Here is a 21,235-nt window from a genome sequence, read left to right as displayed (position 1 = left end):
GACAAGCACACTCCGGAGTGAACTGGGAGCCTGACGCCGGGCTCGATCTCACGACCCTGAGATCACGACCCTGAGGTCATGACCTGAGCCGAAAACCTAGAGTCGGCCACTTAACTGACTAGAGCCACCCAGGCGCCCCCAGCATGCTGCTTTTCAATGACCCTATGTGGCACACAGCCCTGACTTCCCATTACCCGCCTCAAAACAGCCTCGCCGACCGCCGCCTAAATGCAAGCACTGAGATTAGAAGGTCACGGTATTAAAAAGAGCAGCCTTGGATTCAGGGTTTTTGTGTTTTAAAAGATGCAGGTAGCCGATATCTTTGGTGAAATTAGGGTTCTGAAGAGAGGCCCTTGTTTGCCAGGATTTGCGGAAGACCCCTGGGTGAGGTCTGGTCCATCTCCGGCAGAGGAAAGAAGGTGGCAGCTGGAAAAGTCCACACTGACATCTAGTGATACAAAACTGCACTGCCAAGGCTTGAAACCTGAAGCAGTTTGCATCAATGGGCTCCTCATTTCTGAGGTGCGTCACCCCCCCCACCCCCAGGGCTCAAGACCCAGTGTGGACCAGGGGATTCCAGCTGCCTGGGGTGGGGGTGGGGTTACTAAGGCAGGTTGGGCTTCCTTACACTTATGTGCACGGGTGCAACGTTTAGCCCCCTGACAATTTTAGCTCTTTATTTTTTGAAATGATTATTTCCACACATTGTAAAGCTAAAGATTTTACCTCAAAACGGCTATCTGTGCTTCTGGCGGCTAGACATTTTAATGCCAAAATGAGTTTCTAAGAGCATTTACATTTTCTAGGTTCACTGAACAATTCCTTTGGCTGTGATGTCCTGAGCAAGAAACAACCTGCATCAGGGACGGAACAAGTAGAGCAGGTATGCTCTTCTTTGCCCTGAGAACTTTGTCTAAAGCATTTGGTTTTCATCAACTATGAAGCCGAAAGCACAGAAGAAACAGCAAAGAATGCTCCATCCATTTTCCCATTTTTCTCTGATGCACATGGTGAAAATAAGTCAACAGAGATAAGATTTCTATTTCTTTCCTTAATGGGGGCAAAATTAGAAGCAAGGCTGGATTTTGAAGACTGGTGCAGTAATAACCCAGGTGAAAAATGATGAGGGATTTGCACAACAAACGTGAATGTACTTAATGAGCTTTACACGTAAAAATGCTCAAAATGATAAATTTTATGTTATGTACATTTTACTAGAACAACAACAACAACAAAATAACGAGAGGCTTGCCTGCGTCAGTAACAGTGGGAATGGAAGAAGATTCAACAGGTCGAATCAAATGATTAGATGCAGATACATTTGCATATCATTCTCATGCACATTAAGGGCAGATGAACAAATGTTAACCTTCAGCACACTAGTGTCCGAAACACTCTTACAACTTTCTCATTGAAACAAACAGAGCTAAACATTATGAAATAATCAGGTTTTACAACATGTGTTTTTTCATACATGATAGAGTATTTTCTTTTATGACATGTCAATATCAAGCTTCAAGCAAATCATGCAGATGGGAAAATAAAATGTACTGCACTAAAACACACACATTTAGCAGAGAAAAGGCAAAAAAAAAAAAAAAAATCCAGAGGCATCTTCTGATTCAGTTTTGACTGTCAAAAATATGAGAGGTAAAAGCATTACCAGAATTCAGTTGCTTCCGTGAGGCAAGGAACAAAGGAAAAGATAAGGAGGAAGGAACCTCAGATACGACTTGTGCGAACAACAGATTCATAGGTTCATAGGTTTGGAAAAGATGATTTGTTACTTTTTAGAATTTGCAGTACACTGATATTGTGATTCACTGAAATTCTAGGGAGGAATTAGAAAAGGTCTTGAATTCCTTCAGTAAAACATAACATTTCCATTAAATGTTCAGATGTGCATCTATCTGGTTTCTCCAGTGTATCTTTTTAACAGATGGCATATTACTAATAAATGTTGTTATTTCTTCATCCTCATCCCCTACCAATGATTGGGTTAAGAAGTGAAAAATACTGCCAAGACCAGTATTAATGAGGAGAATGACAGCCATGATTAGGATTTCATTTTAATACAGTAGGATTTTTTCTACTGAATTAAAATTATTTGATAATAACTCATGAGTTTCAGTAGGAGAAGAGTTTCCTCTGTAGATCACAAAGAACTTAAAATCTACCACTCCTAAAAAAATTTTTAAAGCCCCACCATACAGAAAATTTACTTAGTTTGATACACACAGACTTTAGAGAAATAAGAGTTTTGGAAAGCCAGGCCATCTCCTCTAAGATTTTGTAAACTCATTATCAGGCAGGGGAAGAAGTGTCTATTATCTTCAATGACCAGTATTAGAATGAATGTGACTTACAGTCAAATTTGAAATGGTGATGGCTTGATAAATTGAATAATAGAAATTGTCTTGTTTTTCACATTTAGTGTAATCAAGTTAATGGCTTTTGTATAATTTTCCAAACTACTTAATGGATATTTTTTTAAAAGATTTTATTTATTTATTTATTTATTTATTTATTTATTTATTTATTTGAGAGAGAGAGAGAGCATGAGCAGTGGGAGGGGCAGAAGGAGATGGAGAGGGACAAGCAGACTCCCCGCCCAGTGGAGCTTGATCCCAAGACCCCAAGGTCATGACTGAGCTGAAGTCAGACATCAACCAACTGAGCCACCCAGGCGCCCCCTTAATGGATACTTTATGATTTAAAATAATTTGTCAGACAAAATATAAAGAATCTAGAGTATCAATTTGTATCTGTTAGAGCAGGAAGAAATTTGTATGTGTTGGAGCAGTAATTCTAGGCATTGATCTACAGACCAAAGCCTGTCTGTGATGAAATATTCATAGTGGTATAAGAAAAATTAGGACAATGCCGTAGTTGCTTTTCCAAAAATCTCTATAAAGCTAAATGTCTTCAAACAGTATGGTGATCCCTAAAAAAATTAAACATACAATTACTATATGACCCAGCAATCCCCACCTCTGGGTATATACCCAAAAGAATTGAAAGCAGGGATTCAAACAGATATTGTATACCCATGTTCATAGCACCATTATTCACAATAGTTAAAAGATGGAAGCAACCTGTGTCCATCCATGGATGATATATTAACATTGTATAGACATACACTGGAATATTATTCAGACTTCAAAAGGAAAGAAATTCTGATACATGCTACAACAAGAATGAAATTTGAGAACATTATACTAAGTGAAATAAGCCAGTCGCAGAAAGACAAATACAGTATGATTCCACTTGTATGAGGTTAACTAAAGTAGCCAAATTCATAGAGACAGAAAGTAGAATGATGGTTGCCAGGGGCTGTGGGTAGGGGAGATGGTGAGTTGCTAATGGATAGAGTTTCAGTTTTGCAAGATGAAGAGTTCTAGAGATTGCACAACAATTGAATGCAGTTAACCCTATATAGTATATATTAAAAATGGCTAAGTGATACATTTTATGTTATGTATATTTACCATAATTAAAAATTTCTTTAAAGTTTCTTAAAGCTAAATGGATTCAATTTCCAAGACTTTCCCTTGAAGATTATACCCTTTCTAGCCTTAAGATAGTTGTAGATGTCAGTAGTTTGGGGGTATTTGTTTTTTTGTTGTTGTTGTTGTTTATTTGGGTGGTTTTTTTTACTTCCTTACTTGATACAATAAACATTTACACACTGATATTGATTCTTAAACTCAGGTTGAATTTTTTTTTTAAGATTTTATTTATTTATTTGACAGAGAGAGACACAGCAAGAGAGGGAACACAAGCAGGGGGAGTGGGAGAGGGAGAAGCAGGCTTCCCACCAAGCAGGCAGCCCAATGTTGGGCTCAATCCCAGGACCCTGGGACCATGACCTGAGCCGAAGGCAGACACTTAATGACTGAGCCACCCAGGCGCCCATCAGTTTGAATTTTTATTGGCCAATGAAACCTAAAAGATGGGGAACCATTGCTCAAGAGATCCATGGTTCTTACCCTTGTTTTTTCCTGCCTGCCCCAATGCACTGGAGTGAATCATATACCTCCATCAACCAGAGCCTCCAAAGGGCTTATTGTCAGGGGGAATTTTGGCCCCAAATGGGCAGTGGGCATATCAGAATGGCTGGGAGTCGTGTATGCTAGACAAAGGCCCCAGCTGGTTCTAATAGGGCTTTCTCCCCGCTTTCAGGTTGCATTGACTCCTCCCCAAACCTCGCTAAACTGAGAGTTCTTGCTCAGTAATATTCATACATCCAGAATATTTTAGTGGGGCTAGAAAGTACTTGGATTCTTCATTTGCCTTCTCTACAGGGCTGCTTTAACCTCCCAGAAAATGGGTAGGACTTCCAGGGAAGGCAAGTCCTTCTGAAATCTCCAACAACCAATACTATATAGAAGGCTTTCTTTATTTCTAACACTAGTCCTTCACACTGGAATTTGAATACATTTTTTCTTTACTCTTCCAGGCTAAGTTGTCTAGGTATTGTGGCTCATTGTTTGCTCAAGGAAAAACTGAAGCGATTAAGTCAGGTCTTTCAAACTGTAGGTTATAACCCATTAGTGGGGCAGGAGACCAATTCAGTTAGGCATGACCAATATATAAATATATATATATATATATTTTTTTTTTTTGTCTAATGAGAGAGAAGTGTATTGAAAGACTAGAAAATATCAAAGTGCATCACACACAGTGAAGGTAAATACTGTTTGATGAAACTTTATATATATATTTTGGGCTGAGACATAAAACGTTTCTCCTAAATTGAGCCATAGTCAGAAAAGTTAGAAAACCACTGGATTCATTCAATGATCTCTATAATCTACTACAGCTTAAAATTCTATAAATCTCACTTTCATAGTAAACACAGAATTCTTCCTTCATCCTCACACCAGCTCACCACTACCTTCAACAAATCCCAGAGCTCCTATTTGTCCTTGAGACTAATGTGGTGTCCTGTGAGCACTTTGCCTTGATTCCTTCATGCACACTTAGATGCTGGGCCCTCCTCTGGATCTCTCCAGGCCCTGGAATAATGATTTTCATAGTGCTTATTCTACGATATTGTAACTGTTTGCCCATCTCCCCAGCAAGCTGTGCCTGTGTTTAGCAAGGTCTGTTGCACAGAAGAGAAATGAGTGAAGGAAGGAAGCAACAGCTGTATTTGCTTAAAAGAGTGATTCTCAGACCCAGCATCACATCAGAATCCCCTGGGAAGCTTTTTAAAAGCCCAATACTCACACCACACCCAGACAATTAAACAGAATCACTGTCGGTGGAGACTGGGCATCAGGACTCTTTAAAGCTCCCCAGGGAGTCCAGCATGCAGACAAGGCTGAGACCCACTGGTGTAGACAAGGACCTGGGGATCTTGTTATAATGCAGATTCTGATTCCTTACGTCTGGAGTAGGGTTCAACGTTCTTTCTTTCTTTCTTTCTTTTTTATTAAAGATTTATTTATTTATTTAGAGAGAGCAAGCAGGGGGTGAGGGGAAGGGCAGAGGGAAAGGGAGAGTCCTGAAGCAGAACCACACTGAGCACAGAGCCCAGACGCAGGGCTCGATCCCAGGACCCTGAGATCACGACCTGTGGAAATCAGAAGTCTGCCACTTAACCAACTGAGCCACCCAAGTGCCCCCAAGATTCTTTCTAATGTACTTCCAGGTGATATTGATGCTGCTGGTCTGCAGACTACATTTTGAGGAACAAGAGAAGAGTATCTGATGGACGCTGGCTATATAGAATAAACCTATAGACCTGAGCCGAAGGCAGACGCTTAACCGATTGAGCCACCCAGGCATGCAGTCCATTGTATTTCTGAGAAAACCTATTCCTAGACATCTCTCCATCCCCACTGCCTTCCTAGCTATCTGCTTGACTGTAGACACCCCTTCTCCTTTCCAGCATGCATTGCTGCCAGAATCCCCTCTGATATACACAAATCTGAACAGTGTCAGGCCTTCCAGGTTTTCCAAAGCTGGGGTGACTGGATGTCCCTGTTAGCCTGAAACAGGGCAGTCTTGTGTTGGGTCTTCTGTGATTTTATCTGGTTAGCATGCCCTTCTGTTCTCATAAGTGACCTATTTGGGTGATGAAATATGTGGTCATCCTATGACAGCTAACAGGATAAAATTCCAGCTCTTTTATCTGGCTTACAATCCTGCCCAGGCTAACTTTCTAGCTCTATCTTCTTCCACTCTGCCCACCTGCCATTCCCAAACATACTTACCGTCCCAAGCAGTTTCCCACCTTGTCCCCACTGTCCATGCTGTTCTCTCTTCCTGAACACCTTTTCCATTTCCCACTTATCAACTCCTCCTTAACCTTCACTGCCCAGCCAAAATAGCACCTCTTCCATGAAACTTCATATGCTGTCTGCCCCCATCTCCACCTGTCAGAACCTGCCTCTCCCCACCCCCCAGGCCCCTGCCTGGGATCCTGCAGCAATCTCTGCTTCAAACCTCTGCTATGGGTTCTACTTTGAATTTGGTGCAACCTGGCCCATCGCAGGTCTTCCAAGTGTTTTGAAAGAGAGGATTTAAAGAATCATAAAGCCAGGAGCATTTTCTCTGGCTCTGATTAGAATGAAGAGCTTTTTTCCTCCATAGGGGACTTGCTAGAGAAAATCCAACATGTCAGAGCCAAGTCTATTTCTTCATCTATAAAGTAATACGGAGAATAATTGCTGCCGCCCAAACCTACCCATGTGAACTCAGTAGGGATATAAAAACAAGTCCTGCTGTTGAAGTATAACATGTTGAAATAAAGATGGAGATGAGCCTTCCATCTCCTGTCATCTGGCCCTCAGCCTAGGGCCTGTGGAGGGTGGGGGCAGGAGAAGATTCTGAGATCTGGCAGATGGTTAAATAGAGAATGTGCCTATGGGAGCTCAGAATGATTCATCCCAACTTGAATTAAACTAATTTGGAGAATAACCATTTATTGATCATGTACACAGGTCATTACTGTGCTACGAATTTTCCATGCCATTTCTTTATGGAAAGCCACTCTTGTAAGATGGATATTATGATTTCCCATTTTACATTTGAGGAAGCTGAAGCTCAGCAAGGTTATTTGCCAAGGGCACAAAGCTAGTAAGTGGAGCTGGGATACATAATCATAATACTAATAATGCACATGTATGTGCCTGGGTCTTTATGAAGCATGCTGTTTGGCCCTTACAACCACCTTATGAGTTAACATACTCCATTATCAGATGGGAAAACCTTTAAGTAAATAGCCCAAGGTCACATAGCTAGTAAGAAATGGTGCCAGGCAATTTGCTCCAAAACCACATGCCTGGCCACTACCTTTGCTGTCTTTCAGGTCTGTTTGATTTTGCTATCTCGGCTTATCTGCTATCTGCTTCCCCCTCTCCTTCTACTGTTCCCCCTGCTTGTGCGCTGTCAAATAAATAAATAAATAAAATCTTAAAAAATATATAATTAATTAATTAAAAATTGAGATACAGTTCACAACCACAAAATTCGCCCTTTTAAAGTATCGTTTAAAAAAGGGCTTTTGGTACATTCACAAAGTTGTAAAACCATCACCACTATCTAATTCCAGAACATTTTCAGTACCCCAAAAGGCAGGCTGTACTCATCAGTAGTCCCCCCCCCCGCTTTTTCCTTCCTCCTGGCCTGCTTCTGGAAAACACTCAGCCACTTTCTGTCTCTGTCAATTTGCCTATTCTGGACACTTTATATAAATGAGCATCATAGAATATGTGGCTTTTTGCATCTAGCTTCTTTTACTGAGCATAATGTCTTCAAGTTTCATCCATTTTGTAGCATGTAACGCTACTTTAGTCCTTTTTATGGTTGAATAATATCCCATTGTATGGAGATAAATACACACACACACACACACACACACACACACATTTTGTTAATCAGTTGATGGACATCTGGGCTGTTTTCACCTTTTGGCTCCTATAAATAATGCTGCTATGAGCTACACCCTTTTGTGTGACACATGTTTTCAATTCTCTTAAGTATATATCTAGAAATAGAATTTCTGGGTCTCACAATTACTCTAATTTTTTTGTTTGTTTAGTTTTTATTTCATAATCATGAACTTTACTCTGCAGTCCAGCTAGACGTGAGAGGAGGAAGGAAAATATGGAGCCCAAAGAACTGCAGTGAGGTCACAAATATTTGGAGCAGATGGGGGTGCAGGGGTGCTCTCCTGAGCTACAGAAGGAATGGTCTGGTAGTTAAGATAAAACACAAGTCAAGTTTATTGGATTTGTCCACAGTCAGCAATGGTGATCTTCTTGCTGGTCTTGCCATTCCTGGACCCAAACCAATCCATGCTTCCACAATATTCATGCCCTCTTTCACTTTGCCAAAGACCACAGGCTTGCCATCCAACCGCTCAGTGTTGGCAGTGTGGATGAAAAACTGGGAAGCATTTGCATTAGGCCCAGCATTTGCCATGGACAAGATGCTAGACCCGTGTGCTTCAGGATGAAATTCTCATCATTAGATTTGTCCCCATACATGGACTTGCCACTGGTGCTACTGGCGTGTGAAGTCACCACCCTGGCACAGAAATCCTGAAGTAATCCTGGGAAAGCAGGGAGCTTTACAGCCAAATCCTTTCTCCCCAGTGTTCAGAGCACAAAATTCTCTGCTGTCTTTGGAACTTTGTCTGCAAATAGCTTGAAGGAGATGCAGACCGAAGGCTCGCTATCCACAATGACGTGGAAGAACGTGGCAGGGTTGACTGTGGGTGGACAGTGTAGGTGGCTCGGAGTGGCAGCATCTGCAAGGCCCATGTTTAACTTTTTGAGGGAATATTAAGTTGTTTTTCAGAGAGTTCATGCCATTTTACGTTTCTGTGAGCAACCACAGGGGTTTCAATTTCTCTACATCCTTACCAACACGTGTTATTTCTTTTTTATTCTACCCATCCTCATGGTTGTGAAGGGACCGCTCATTGTGGTTTTGATTTGCATTTCCTTGATGATTAGTGATGTTGAGCATCTCTTCATGTGTGTCTTGGCTTTTGTAAATATTCTTTTGCAATGTATATCCAAATCCTTTGCCCATTTTTCAATTGATGAAAACATCATAAAATTTACAAACCTTTAGTTGGACTGACAAAGAGAAAGAAGAAGAAAGTTACTAAAATCAGGACATTACTACCAGTCTTACAGGGAATGCTATGAACAATGGTATGCCAACAAATAGATCAATTGGATCTTATCAATATGCTTCAAAGAACACGATTACAGTGGAAAGAGAACCCACGGAATGGGAGAAAATATTTGGAGATCATGTGTCTTGGGAGACCTGCTCTCCAGGATACAAAAAGAACTTTTACAACTCAATAATAAGGCAAATAATCCAATTGCTCTCGGGGCCCAAGATTCATCCATCTATGGTCTTACACACAGAATCATGAATATTCACTAAGTAAACTTCTTTTAATTAATTTTTTTCACTGTTTATAACAGCTAAGCCATAGAGGCCTACAACACTGATGTACAGAAGTTTTAGACACTGTGATGTCCTAACTGGGCCATGACCAAGTTACATCCGAATACAAGCCAAGACATCAAGATTTGGGGCTGGAAAACACATCCTCAACACAATCGCTTAAAGCCGCCATCACTCTGGACAAGGAAAAGCACTTCAAGTTCTGCTCCCATGACTGTGAAAGTGAGACCCTGGGGACCAGGGGTAAATTTAGGTTCTTTGTCTCTAGTTTGCTAACCCCGTGTTCACACCAGACTCAGAAGTAAACAGCGCAAAGAAAGTGAAAGCAGGGAAACTGCCTCCCGGGGGAGCTGCTGTAGCCTCTTCTCCTCCCAGTCATGGTTTGCCCCCCAGGAAAGCGCGGTCTAGAGTTGCCATCTAGGACTCAGGCCCTGGCAGCCCAGCTTCCACCTTCACCACTCCAGAAAGTTTGACAATGATTGATGCCCTCCTGTCCAGAATGATGTCAGTCTTCATCGCACTCTACCTGTTTGAGGGTCTTGAGTGAGCACCTTGGTCCTCATTGCCCAAATCTGCTCCTTCTATCACTTCTGGGCACTCTCTCTCCTAGTTTTCCTTCTACCGCACTGACTCCATCTTCCTTCCCCGGCTCCTCTTCTCCCACCAGCCCCTTGCAAGTGTACCCTAGGTCTCATATTTCATATTTTCTCCCTCTTTACCTCCTCTCCCTTGGTGATTTTCAGCAACTTCCTCCTAGTATCATTCTCTATAATGACCCAGTTTCTGCCTCCAATCTCCACCTGTGAGCTCCACACCTGGAGCCCTAACTGCCCACCGTGGGACACTGACATTGACAGCAATATCTAGCAAGTATCTTCAACTCAACATGCCTCCCCAAACCTACTCCTCTTCTTGTCTTCCTTAGTCCTCATATCACCTCGCCTGGAAATGCCAAGTCATTAAATATTCTCTCTCCCCCTTTTTCTGTCCCCATACATCCAGTCCATTGTATTTTTTAAAATATTTTATTTATTTATTTGTCAGAGAGAACACAAGCAGGGGGAGCAGCAGGTAGAGGGAGAAGCAGGCTCCCCTCTGAGCAGGGAGCCCGATGTGGGGCTGGATCCCAGGACCCTGGGATCATGACCTGAGCCAAAGGCAGACGCTTAACCATCTGAGCCACCCAGGCGCCCCAGTATCTCAATTTTTTTAAAAAAGACTTCATTAACACCATTAGACTCTTGACCCCACCATTTTCTCCCAATTTATCTTATCAACTCACTGCCTTCCCCATACAGATTGGTTGTCTATGCCTTTAGCTCTAGTATTCCCTCTCTCTGCACCAACATCCTTTTCCCACCTTGTTTGCAAGACTAACTCCTATTCATCCTGCAAAACCACAGGCACTGCTTTCCTGCAGAAAGCCTTCCTGAACACTCCAGAGTTCATTACTTCCTCCTCTGTACCCTCTCTGTCCCTCCTACACCCTTCTAGTATTTATCACACAGCTCTAATTTCTTTGTTTAGGAAATGAGCTCTTTGAGAGCAGGAATTGTATCTTAAAGATCGTTGCCTCTCCGAGCCTAGAACAAATAGTTGAAATTAAGTAAAGGTTTGTTGAATTGTAGTTCAAGTCCAAATTCTATTTCATGCTGCATATTGCATTAGGTAATGGGTTTTTTTGTTTTGTTTTGTTTCAAAAAGCAAGGAAGAGATTGGTCCTTCATCAGACAGTCTTTGGATTTATTGCTACAAAATGATTCCAACTAATTTTTCCCCACGGATTTCAAAAGGACTAAAATACCTCAGCACTGAATCTCAACATTCCTGGCATGCAAAGCACCATCTTACTAAGGGACACTTCTTTCTGGCAGAGCTGTCTCTATGCTGGGCCAGCAGGCATAGGCCTCACAGGTGAAGCTTCTTCATAGAGGCAGTGACCAAAGAAAAATTAATTGCTGCTTTCAGATTGCGCTTGTGTGATCTAGATGACTCTACAGAGCTGCTGCTAACACTCCGGCTCTTGTCAACCGGCCTATGAGAAATGCATTGAAGTTGATCCACACCAGCCCTCGGACCCATGTGTATAGGTCACAGCAAAGATGAATTCTTGCCAAAATAAATGAGTGAAGCGCACGTGCCTACTGAGCTGCATCCAAGATATAGTAATCTTGTTTGTCTGAGAAGTCCTCCCCGTTTCTGGATAAAAACAGGGCAAATCTTAAAGATTTTATTTATTTGTTTGACAGGGAGAGACAGAGCGAGAGAGGGAACACAAGCAGGGGGAGAGGGAGGGGGAGAAGCAGGCTTCCCTCGGAGCAGGGAGCCCAATGCAGGACTCGATCCCAGGACCCCGGGATCATGACCTGAGCCGAAGGCAGACGCTTAACGACTGAGCCACCCAGGCGCCCCAAAAAACAGGGCAAATCTTAAAGCCCTGTCTCACTAGTAAGTAGCCGGGCCCCTCCTGAGGTTGCGCACAGAATACCAAACGTCACAGATCCCCTCTGTCAGCGTGACCCTCAGCCCCTTTTCCCCTAGCCATTTTGGCCATGAAAACACCTGGCTATTGGGACTTCTCAGCAAATGCAAAGCTTACAAAGCTTACAGAAGCTTGGAAATACCGCCTGTCTGCAGGCACTGAGAGAGTAGGTGGGCACTGAGCATAGAGGATAAAACAGGTTTGGGTTTTGAATGAGGGGAAACCACCTTGTAGCAAGACACAACAAAGACTCTGTGGAAGCCTAGTAAAAGATCCTCTGGTGAACAGATCTGCGTCAGGTGGCAGGAGAATGTGTGTGTGTGTGTGTGTGTGTGTGTAGGTGTGTGTGTGTGCATGTGCTCGTGTGCGCTTACACACGTAAGTGGGGTGGAAGGGAGTAGCAGTGTGAAGTGGGGTGAGCAAGATAGGGGAAAAGGAAGTGAGGGTGGCGACGAGAGAGAACGCTCCCGCCATCTTACGGAGCCGAGCTGACTTCCCGCCATGTCAGGGGCCGTGCCTGCTGCCCACGGTACTTTATGTCTCCTCCTCCCCACACGTGACCATGTGAAAGGGAGCGAGCGGGCGGAGACAGCCCCAGGCGATCTCTAAAATGGAGGCTGTTGGGCCTGAACTTCCCTCCTCACTACCCTTGAACCAACTGGCAGTCATGGGAAAGCAGAAACAACAAAATGGGTGCACTCCAATGGATTTGACTTCAAATGGAGTCCTCAGCCTATGAGGATCTTACTGTGGTGCAATGTCATCGTTCTCCCTGACAAGCAACAGGGCACTGGGGAACCTGGCAGGCCTGGCTGGCCAACTAGATGCAGTGATTCTCTAGTGAGCAGCCTTAATAGGCTGCCCTTTCAGAGGGACTGATTGCCTTAGGGTGGTGAAGAGCAAGAGAAGCAGACCAGATGAGAGGCCTCTTAAAATTTCCTTGAACTCCCAATTTTAGGCTCATTATTGCACATGAGAATGTCTAAAAAACCATCTCTGGCAAATCACAAACCCCAAGCCGGGATTATTAAAAATGAGGTTTAGAAAGGAACCAGGTACAGTTAGGGCCAGTGTGAGGACCAGGTCCAAGCAACTGGACATAACTTGATAGAAGGCCCATTTATAAGACAAATCTCCCTACCATGAAAACCTTGACTTCTTTTTCTTACTTTTTTTTTTTAAAGATTTATTTGAGAGAAAGAGTGCAGGAGTAGAGGGGAGGGTCAGAGGGAGAGGGAGAAGCAGACTCTCCACTGAGCAAGGAGCCGGATGTGGGACTTGATCCCAGACCCTGGGATCATGACCTGAGCTGAAGGCAGACGCTTAACCAACTGAGCCACCCAGGCCCCCCCAACACTCTGACTTCTCTGTCCAGGTCATAAAAATGCCATGTGCTTAAAAAAAAAAAAAAAAGAAAGAAAGTCGTGCTCTTCAACCTTGTCCTTTTGGAACCGTAGTCACCATGCTGTGAGGAGGTCCATGCAGAGGACCACGTGGAGAAGAACGGAGGCCCCCGGCTCACAGCGAGGAGCCAGCCCAAATGTGCCAGCCATGTGAGTGAGCCATACTGAAACGGGACCCTCTGGCCCCAGCTGAACTTCCCTCGATGACTCTTCTCATGAAACAGAAACTAACTGTCCCCACTCAGCCCTGACAAAATTATAGATCTGTGAGCAAGGTAAATTTTTATTGCTGTTTTAAGACACCAAGTTTGGGGATGGTGCGTTATACAGCAATAGATAATGGATACACAGCTTCATCACTACCGTGAGGGAGACTCAGTGCCTTTTTAACCTCTCCCTGGCATCCAGCTGCTTTTCTCTCTCTGGGCTTCAGCTTTAGGTCCTGCCAAGGAAAGTTCTGCATGATTCAGTTAATCACTATCTTCCCTGCTTGCCCTTCTGTAGATAAACTGGCTTTCCCTGGGCAGATTTCTGCCCCTGGCCCAGCTGTGGTCAGCTGGAAAGGTCACTAGGTAGGAGACCTGCAGAAGAGAACCATAGGAATGGCTGGCATTCGAAGGCCTATCCTAGGCAGTTTAGGTCCTGCTTAATATACATGTTTAGATACTGTGTTTTTTTTTTTTCTCATTTAACTTTACTACAAGTCTTTGCAATGTTAATAAACACTTCATGAACACAGTTTTTAAAAACTACTTTATAGATTACTTCATAGATACATCATAATCCATTGAATCATTACCTTGGTGAACATTTAAGCTGTTTTTAGCAATTTTCTTTTTCTTTTCTTCTTCTTTTTTTCTTTTTTACTGTTCTTTTTTTTTTTTTTTTTAAAGATTTTATTTATTTATTTGAGAGAGAGAGAATGAGAGAGAGCAAGCACATGAGAGGGGGGAGGGTCAGAGGGAGAAGCAGACTCCCTGCTGAGCAGGGAGCCCGATGCGGGACTCGATCCAGGGACTCCAGGATCATGACCTGAGCCGAAGGCAGTCGCCTAACCAACTGAGCCACCCAGGCGCCCCTTTTTTACTGTTCTAAGCAATGATGCAGTGAACATTTTTTCATATAAAGCTTTGTCTCCCTAAGAAAAATATTTCTCTAAGAATGAAAGTGTAGCATCAAAAGGATGAGCATTTTTCAAGCCTCTTAAAATGTCCTGACAAATTATGTCTAGAAAGTTCATATCCATTTATCTGCCTGCTAATGGTGTATAATATAAACTATATATACCACATCCTGGCCAGGAGTGAGATTTAACATTGTTAAAAACAAAACAAAACAAAACATTGTTATTTCAGTGCTTTGAAAATGGCATCCAGTCTTAACTTTGATCTGCATTTCTATCATTAATGAGGTTGAACATTTTTTTCAAATGTGTATGTATCTCTTATATTTCCTTTTTAGTGAGCTGTCAATATATATACATGGAGTTTTCTTCTATGGGACCTAGGAATGTTAATATAAGAGGAAGTTTCATTTAAACATATTTGCCCCAAGATTTTGTCTCTTCTCGTCCTTCTATGGTGCTCCTCATTCTTCTTTTCCTTAATGTTTCATTGTGGTGTTTTTAACTATGATCTTTCTTGTTTTAGTTTTCTGTAGCCCATCTTTAGAGATTCTAAGAAGAAACATTTTGTTCAAACTAGTTGGAATTTAGAGATTTCAGTTTAAAACTTTAAGCATCAGCAAAGTGAAATCTCAGCATTCAGATGTGCCTGTCTCTCCTTGGATTGCATAATCAAATCCAACACTGTGTCAGTTTTGATTATTTCAGGTTACATGTACATAAGAGTCCAAGATTTTATTTATTATTTTTTCTTTCCTTTTGTATTAGTCAGGGTTGTCTAGAGAAACAGAACCAATAACAGGTATCTTCCTTCCTTCCTTCCTTCCTTCCTTCCTTCCTTCCTTCCTTCCTTCCTTCCTTCCTTCCGTCCTTCCTTCCTTCCTTCCTCTCTCTCTCTTTCTCTCTCATCTACCTACCTACCTACCTATCTGTTGAGAGATTTATCATAAGGAATTGGCTCACATGATTATGGAGACTGAAAAGTCCCAAGATCTGCATTTGGCAAGCTGGAGACTCAGGGCTGCTGATGGTAGTTCCAGTCCAAGTCTGAAGGCCTGAGAACCAGAAGAGCTAAGGGCATAGTTCCAGCCTGAAAGCCAGTAGGCTTCAAGAGCCAGGAAAAGCCAATGTTTCCTTTTGAGTCCAAAGGCAGCAAAAGACCGACGTCCCAGCTCAAAGTCAGTTAGATCAAGCGTAGTTAGGCAGGAAGAGTTTCCTCTTACTTGGGGGAGGGTCAGCCTTTTTGTTCTAGTCAGTCCTTCAACTGATTGGATGAGGCCTACCCACATTAGGGAGAGCCATCTGCTTTATTCAGTCTACTGATTTAAATGTTAATCTCATCCAGAAACACCCTCAAAGGCAAATGGAGAATAACATTTGACCAAATCCTTGGGCACCCCAAGGCCTAGTCAAGTTGACACATAAAGTTAGCTATCATACCTTTAAAAAAAACCCAGTAAGATAGCTATTATCAAAAAAGGAAGAAGGAGGAAAAGGAGAAGGAGGAGGAGGGGGAGAAAGAAAATAGTAACCTGTCTTTGAAGAGAGATCGCTGGAGGGAATGCAAAGTGGCGCAGCTGTGGGCTCAATAATATTGTGGTTCCTCAAAAAGTTAAACACAGAATGACCATAGGATCCAGCAATCCCACTTGTGGGTGTATACCCAAAAGAATTGAACGCAGGGACTCAAACGGATACTTGTATACCCATATTCATAGCAGCACTATTCTCAATAGCTAGAAAGTGAAAACAAGCCAAGTGTCCATCAACAGATGAAGTAAGTTTATTTTATTTTAATATTTTATGAAATCTCTACACCCAACGGGGGGCTCGAACTCACCACCTGGAGATAAAGAGTTGTATGCTCTACTGACCGAACCAGCCAGGCGCCCCAACAGATGGATGAATTTTTTAAAAGTCCTAAAAAGGAATGAAATTCTGATACATGCTACGCCACAGATGAACATTAGAAATATGCTAAGCGAAGTAAGCCAGACACAAAAGGGTAAATACTTAATCTCTCTGTGACCCAGTTTCTTCAATGATAAGTTAGGGATGATAATAGCACTAGTACCTTCCTCATAGGGTGGTTGTTGTAGTTGAATGCCTGTTAGGGACCTGGGATATGTGTTTGCTACTACTGTTGTTGCCATAATTATTCATTTAAGTAAGTAATTGAGGAAAGGACTCCTGCTTCCTAGTGCTGATAATAAATGACATTAATAATGGCTAGCACTTAATGAACACTTACCATGTTCCAGACACCGTGCTAGGTAGGAATTATTACCCCCATTTCACAGCTGGCAAAACTGAGGCTTAGAGAGATTACAAAACTAGGCCAAGATCACACTGCTAATAAGTGGTGGGTTAGGATTTGAGGTCTACATTACATTGATAACTCGACAAGCAGAACTGTCTCTTAACATCACTTAACAGGACACAGGTTAAATGACCCAAACTATCTTCCCCCATCCTACTGCTGTTTCCTCTCTGTATTTCCCCACAGAGTTTCTCAATGGCATTTTTCTATAATTAGCATTAGCAATCAAACAACTCACTGCTTTTTTTCAAACTGGAAAAATACCATTAGTTCTCATAATGATTTTTAAGATCTTTGCTCTCAACCCATATGATGGTTAATTTTATGTGTCAACTTGACTGAGCTAAGGGATGCCCAGATAGCTGGTAAAACATGATTTCCCCATGTGTCTATGAGGGTGTTTCTGGAAGAGATTAGTATTTGAATCAGTAGACGGAGTAAAGAAGATTGCCATCACCATGCCGGTGGGCGTTCTCCAACCCACTGAGGAACCGAATTGGACAGAAAAGTCAAGGAAGGGAGGATTTGCTGTCTTTGCTCGAGCTGGGACATCCATCTTCCCCTGCCCTGGCATATCAGTGCTCCTGGTTCTCGAGCTTTCAGACCTGGACTGAGTTATACCACTATCTTTCCTGGTTCTCCAGCTTGCAGACGTAGATTGTGGGACTTCTCAGCCTTCATATTCACTAATTCTTAGAATAGGTTCCCTCATATATATCCTATTGATTCTGTTTCCCTGGAGAATCCTGACTCAACCAGCCCAGTACCACAAGCACACCAAAAAATCTCAAAAAAGCCCAAAGCACAAAACTCTGAGATCAAACGGTAAAGCAAACTCTTTGGTGTTAGAAACTTTGGTTACATTATCAAAGACTGGTGTTTTCCAATGAAAACACACCTTCTAGAAATCTTGTAACAAGATTATTTAATATTTAAGGGTATTTTATTTTTAATTAAAAAAAATGGCTAAAAGCCAGGCTGTGGAGTATGATAAGGAAGTGAGATGAATACTTTATCAGTACCATTTCCTATCCATTCAGCAGGACACAACTGGGAACATCAACACCATCAAGTGGTGCAGATGTTTCCAGAGAGCTCAGTTGTGGCAGAAAGCGCTGCTGGACTCACAGTCATAATTCATTCATAATTCATAATCTACCATGTCTTCTGTGTGAAGCCCAGTGACAGATGTCATAAATCCTACCACAGTCATGATCCACTCCAGGGGATCTGAGGGTGACAGTTGGTTCCAGGGCATGAGAGAACCTGATGCGTTGGACATCTGTTGCAAGGAGAGTAAGTGACTACACAGGGAAAGCCATCTTATAGGGATTTCCTTGTTCATAGTTTTTAGAGACATATGCTGAGTGGCATTTACTGCTCATTAGCCCGTATACCTCTGAGAGAGTCTGCCTAAGCTACTATAAATCTCATATTCGAGCAGCATGCTGATGGCTATGTATATTCATGAGGACAAGGAAAAATCTCGTATGTGTTTCTGAAGGGAGACATCAGCAAAAAACCAGGGAGTTCAAAACGTAGCTCCACGTTAACGAGAGCCCGGCTAACGAGCATGCCACATGCACACCGCCCTTCTTGAGCCCTTGGCAGACATCGGTAATCAGTCACTGGAGATGATCACTGCTGAGACCATGATCTCCAGGAGCCACTCCTCTGCTTCAGCCATGACTCTCCTAAAGAGATTGACAGCCCGGTTAGCAGGGGACAGCGAGCTAAGTATTTTTAACTGCATTCCCTGCTCCTCCTCCTCCTCCCGCCACCTTGCCTCAGGTTCTAGCTCTCCTTTCTCAAGGCACCCTTTATGCCCCTCACTCTTGGTGACCCTCCATGGTCACAACTTTCCCAAGAGGCATTAGCACAGTTGTGGAGACATTTAGTATATTTAACAACTGGTTTGGCTCAGGTGCTGGTCAACCAAAAGGGCTCCCTGCCCATAAACAACCATGAGGACAGCCCTACACGTGGTACGCATCACCTTGGAGAAGCATGGCAGGCAGCCAGAGCGTTGGCATTTTCAGGCAGCTTTTGAAAGATATGCTGACTTGTATACTCGGTAAAAACAGAACTGTCTGGAAATTCCAAAGGACTTTTGAATTGGTGTGACTGCTTAGTCCAGATTTATGGCCTTCATGCTGATTGGTCCCAGCACATTCCTTGTCCTTATGAAGGGTATGCGTGAGGGCGTCCTCTTCTTGGATCTTTAGCATTCCTTGGTTACCACCCCTCCCCCACCTCAGCCCTCCATAATTCTCCCCACAGCCAAGGATTCTTCTCTTTGGCCCATTTTTTATGTTAAAACATGCCCAGAAAATGAGGTGTTTTGTGGAGGTTCGTGTAGTCCCCTCTCAGCGTTTAGGGAAAAGAGGTGCTGTCCTTCATCTCTGTCAGTTGAGAAGAAAAATAATAAAGAAGAAACCTCCATCTAGTAAGTGAATAATTATAACCCCCTTGGATGAGATGTACCTTAGAACTGTTTCTCAATGTGTGTTCCTTGAATCTTTTGCCTGTACTCAGTCCCCTGGTTTGTTCGTTAAAATGTTGGTTCCAGGACCCCACTTCAGATCTACTGAATGAGAACCTTCATGCAGGAGAGCCAGGACTCTACATTTTTAACTAAGGTTTGCAGACCTGAGGCTTAGAGATTTTTGGTCATTCGGCCCAAAGACTTGGCCTTTTCTTGAACTGATTTCTTCACAATGAAGTCTTTAAAATTCAGAACATTTGGCTTTGTCATCTTCATAGTAGAATTTAACCATGGATAAAATAAGGTATCAGATATCGAGATCAACACTGGCCCATGTATCACTGAATACAAGGCCAATTGCTGGTTATGACCCTGGAGGGCAAATGAATCATCTGTCTTTAATGTCATGAAATCCAGCCTACATTGGTAATTCTTACGGATAGAGGGAGAATCAAGGATAGATGGTACCGAAGAAAAGATAGTCCAGAATGCACCTAGTGCTGGAGTACACTCAAGAGCACACTGTGACTTGGGCACTTGGTCTTACCCGGTGCCTGGCCTTGGGACCCCTTTAGATTCTGTCACACACTCCACAGACAGGAAATAGCCTTCAATTGACATCCAAAGTATATCCACCCAAAACAGACTCCTAACTACAGAGAACAAACTAACAGCAGAGGGGAGGTGAGTGAGGGGGTAAGTGAAATAGGTGAAGGGGATTAAGGGTACACTTATCTTTTTTTTTTTTTTTTAAGATTTTATTTATTTGAGAAAGAGCGAGCACAAGTGGGGGCGGGGGAGAAGGGCAGAGGGAGAGGGAGAAGCATACTCCCCGCTGAGCAAGGAGCTGGACTTGGCTCCATCCCAGGACCCTGGGATCATGACCTGAGCCAAAGGCAGACACTTAATGGATGAGCCACCCAGGCGCTCCAAGAGTACACTTATCTTGATGAGCACTATACTCTGATGAGTACAGAATTGTTGGATCACTATATTGTACACCTGAAACTAATATAACATTGCACATTAACTATACTGCAATTAAGAACAAGCATATTCTAGATTAAAATATGTGTCTTGTGGTTTTATTTTGGGAATTAAGCTAGTGAGGTGAAAAGACAATGGACTTTGGGCTCAGACGAACTAAGTTCAAATTCAGATTTTGCTGGTTAACAACTTGGGGCCCTGATCAAGGGACTTGCCTTCTCTGAGCTTCAGATGTCACCTATTTTAAATGGGCACAATACTTCCTCATAGAGTTACTAAGAAGATTTAGTGCAATAATGGAAATGGAAGCACCAAACGCAGTTCCTGACACACAGTTTACGTTCAGTAAATGCTACTGTCCTTCCACTGAAGAAGCTAGGTAAATTTCCAAAGCTTAGCATTATCTCTGCTAGCCAAAGTAAGTTAATCATTGATGGACAAAACCAGGTCACAGAAGATCCAAGAAACAGTAACAGGGTTGTCCTTCAGCTCAGTTTTTCTAAGCAGACTTTGGAATCTATGGGTGAGTACATTTTATGGATGTTAAAAACACCAATTTAATGCAAAAAATAAGAAGGAAATTACCTCCGAAGAAAGAACAGCTGGCAATAATATACGCACTCACCCTCGCACACAGACGCATACAATAGGCTCATCCGTATTGTTCTCATTGGCTGTAGGTCAGACCCAATGGGACTTGGTTCTTTGGGGAGCCACCATTCCAGAAGTAACACCAAATCTGTCTTCTCATGACACAGCACTCTGTGAGTTAGCACCTCACTCTAGAAATCCTCTGTGGCACCCAGTAACAGAAGTGCCACAAATCCCTGGCAAGCCCATGTCATTGTGCTGCCCTGAGGTCAGACCTCTCCACGGAATCGGCATGACCACAGCCACGAATTCCAACAGCCTTTGCCAGATTTCTTGGGACATAAGTAGAGACAGGCACTCTTTCCATTTCACATGTGAAAAAGCTAAGACATAAAGGGGTTCCATG

General features: G+C 42.8%; 2 long non-coding RNA genes across 2 annotated transcripts in view; one reads left to right on the top strand and one right to left on the bottom strand.

Annotated features, from left to right (window-relative positions):
* Positions 1–383: 383 nt before the first annotated feature.
* LOC118524348 (uncharacterized) lies at positions 384–11,283 on the top strand. The gene is made up of 4 exons (XR_004911575.2): positions 384–522; positions 807–883; positions 9,456–9,681; positions 11,143–11,283. It is a non-coding gene; the product is annotated as an uncharacterized LOC118524348 (long non-coding RNA).
* LOC118524347 (uncharacterized) overlaps positions 7,657–21,235 on the bottom strand; it is a 34,713-nt gene continuing 21,134 nt past the window's right edge. Inside the window, exon 6 of the long non-coding RNA XR_013442803.1 lies at positions 7,657–9,095. This is a non-coding gene — a long non-coding RNA (uncharacterized LOC118524347). The remainder of the gene's footprint in view (positions 9,096–21,235) is intronic.

Source organism: Halichoerus grypus, chromosome 12, assembly GCF_964656455.1.
Source record: "Halichoerus grypus chromosome 12, mHalGry1.hap1.1, whole genome shotgun sequence".
NCBI classification, from domain to species: domain Eukaryota; kingdom Metazoa; phylum Chordata; class Mammalia; order Carnivora; family Phocidae; genus Halichoerus; species Halichoerus grypus.
This window is presented reverse-complemented; position numbering and strand designations above follow the sequence as displayed.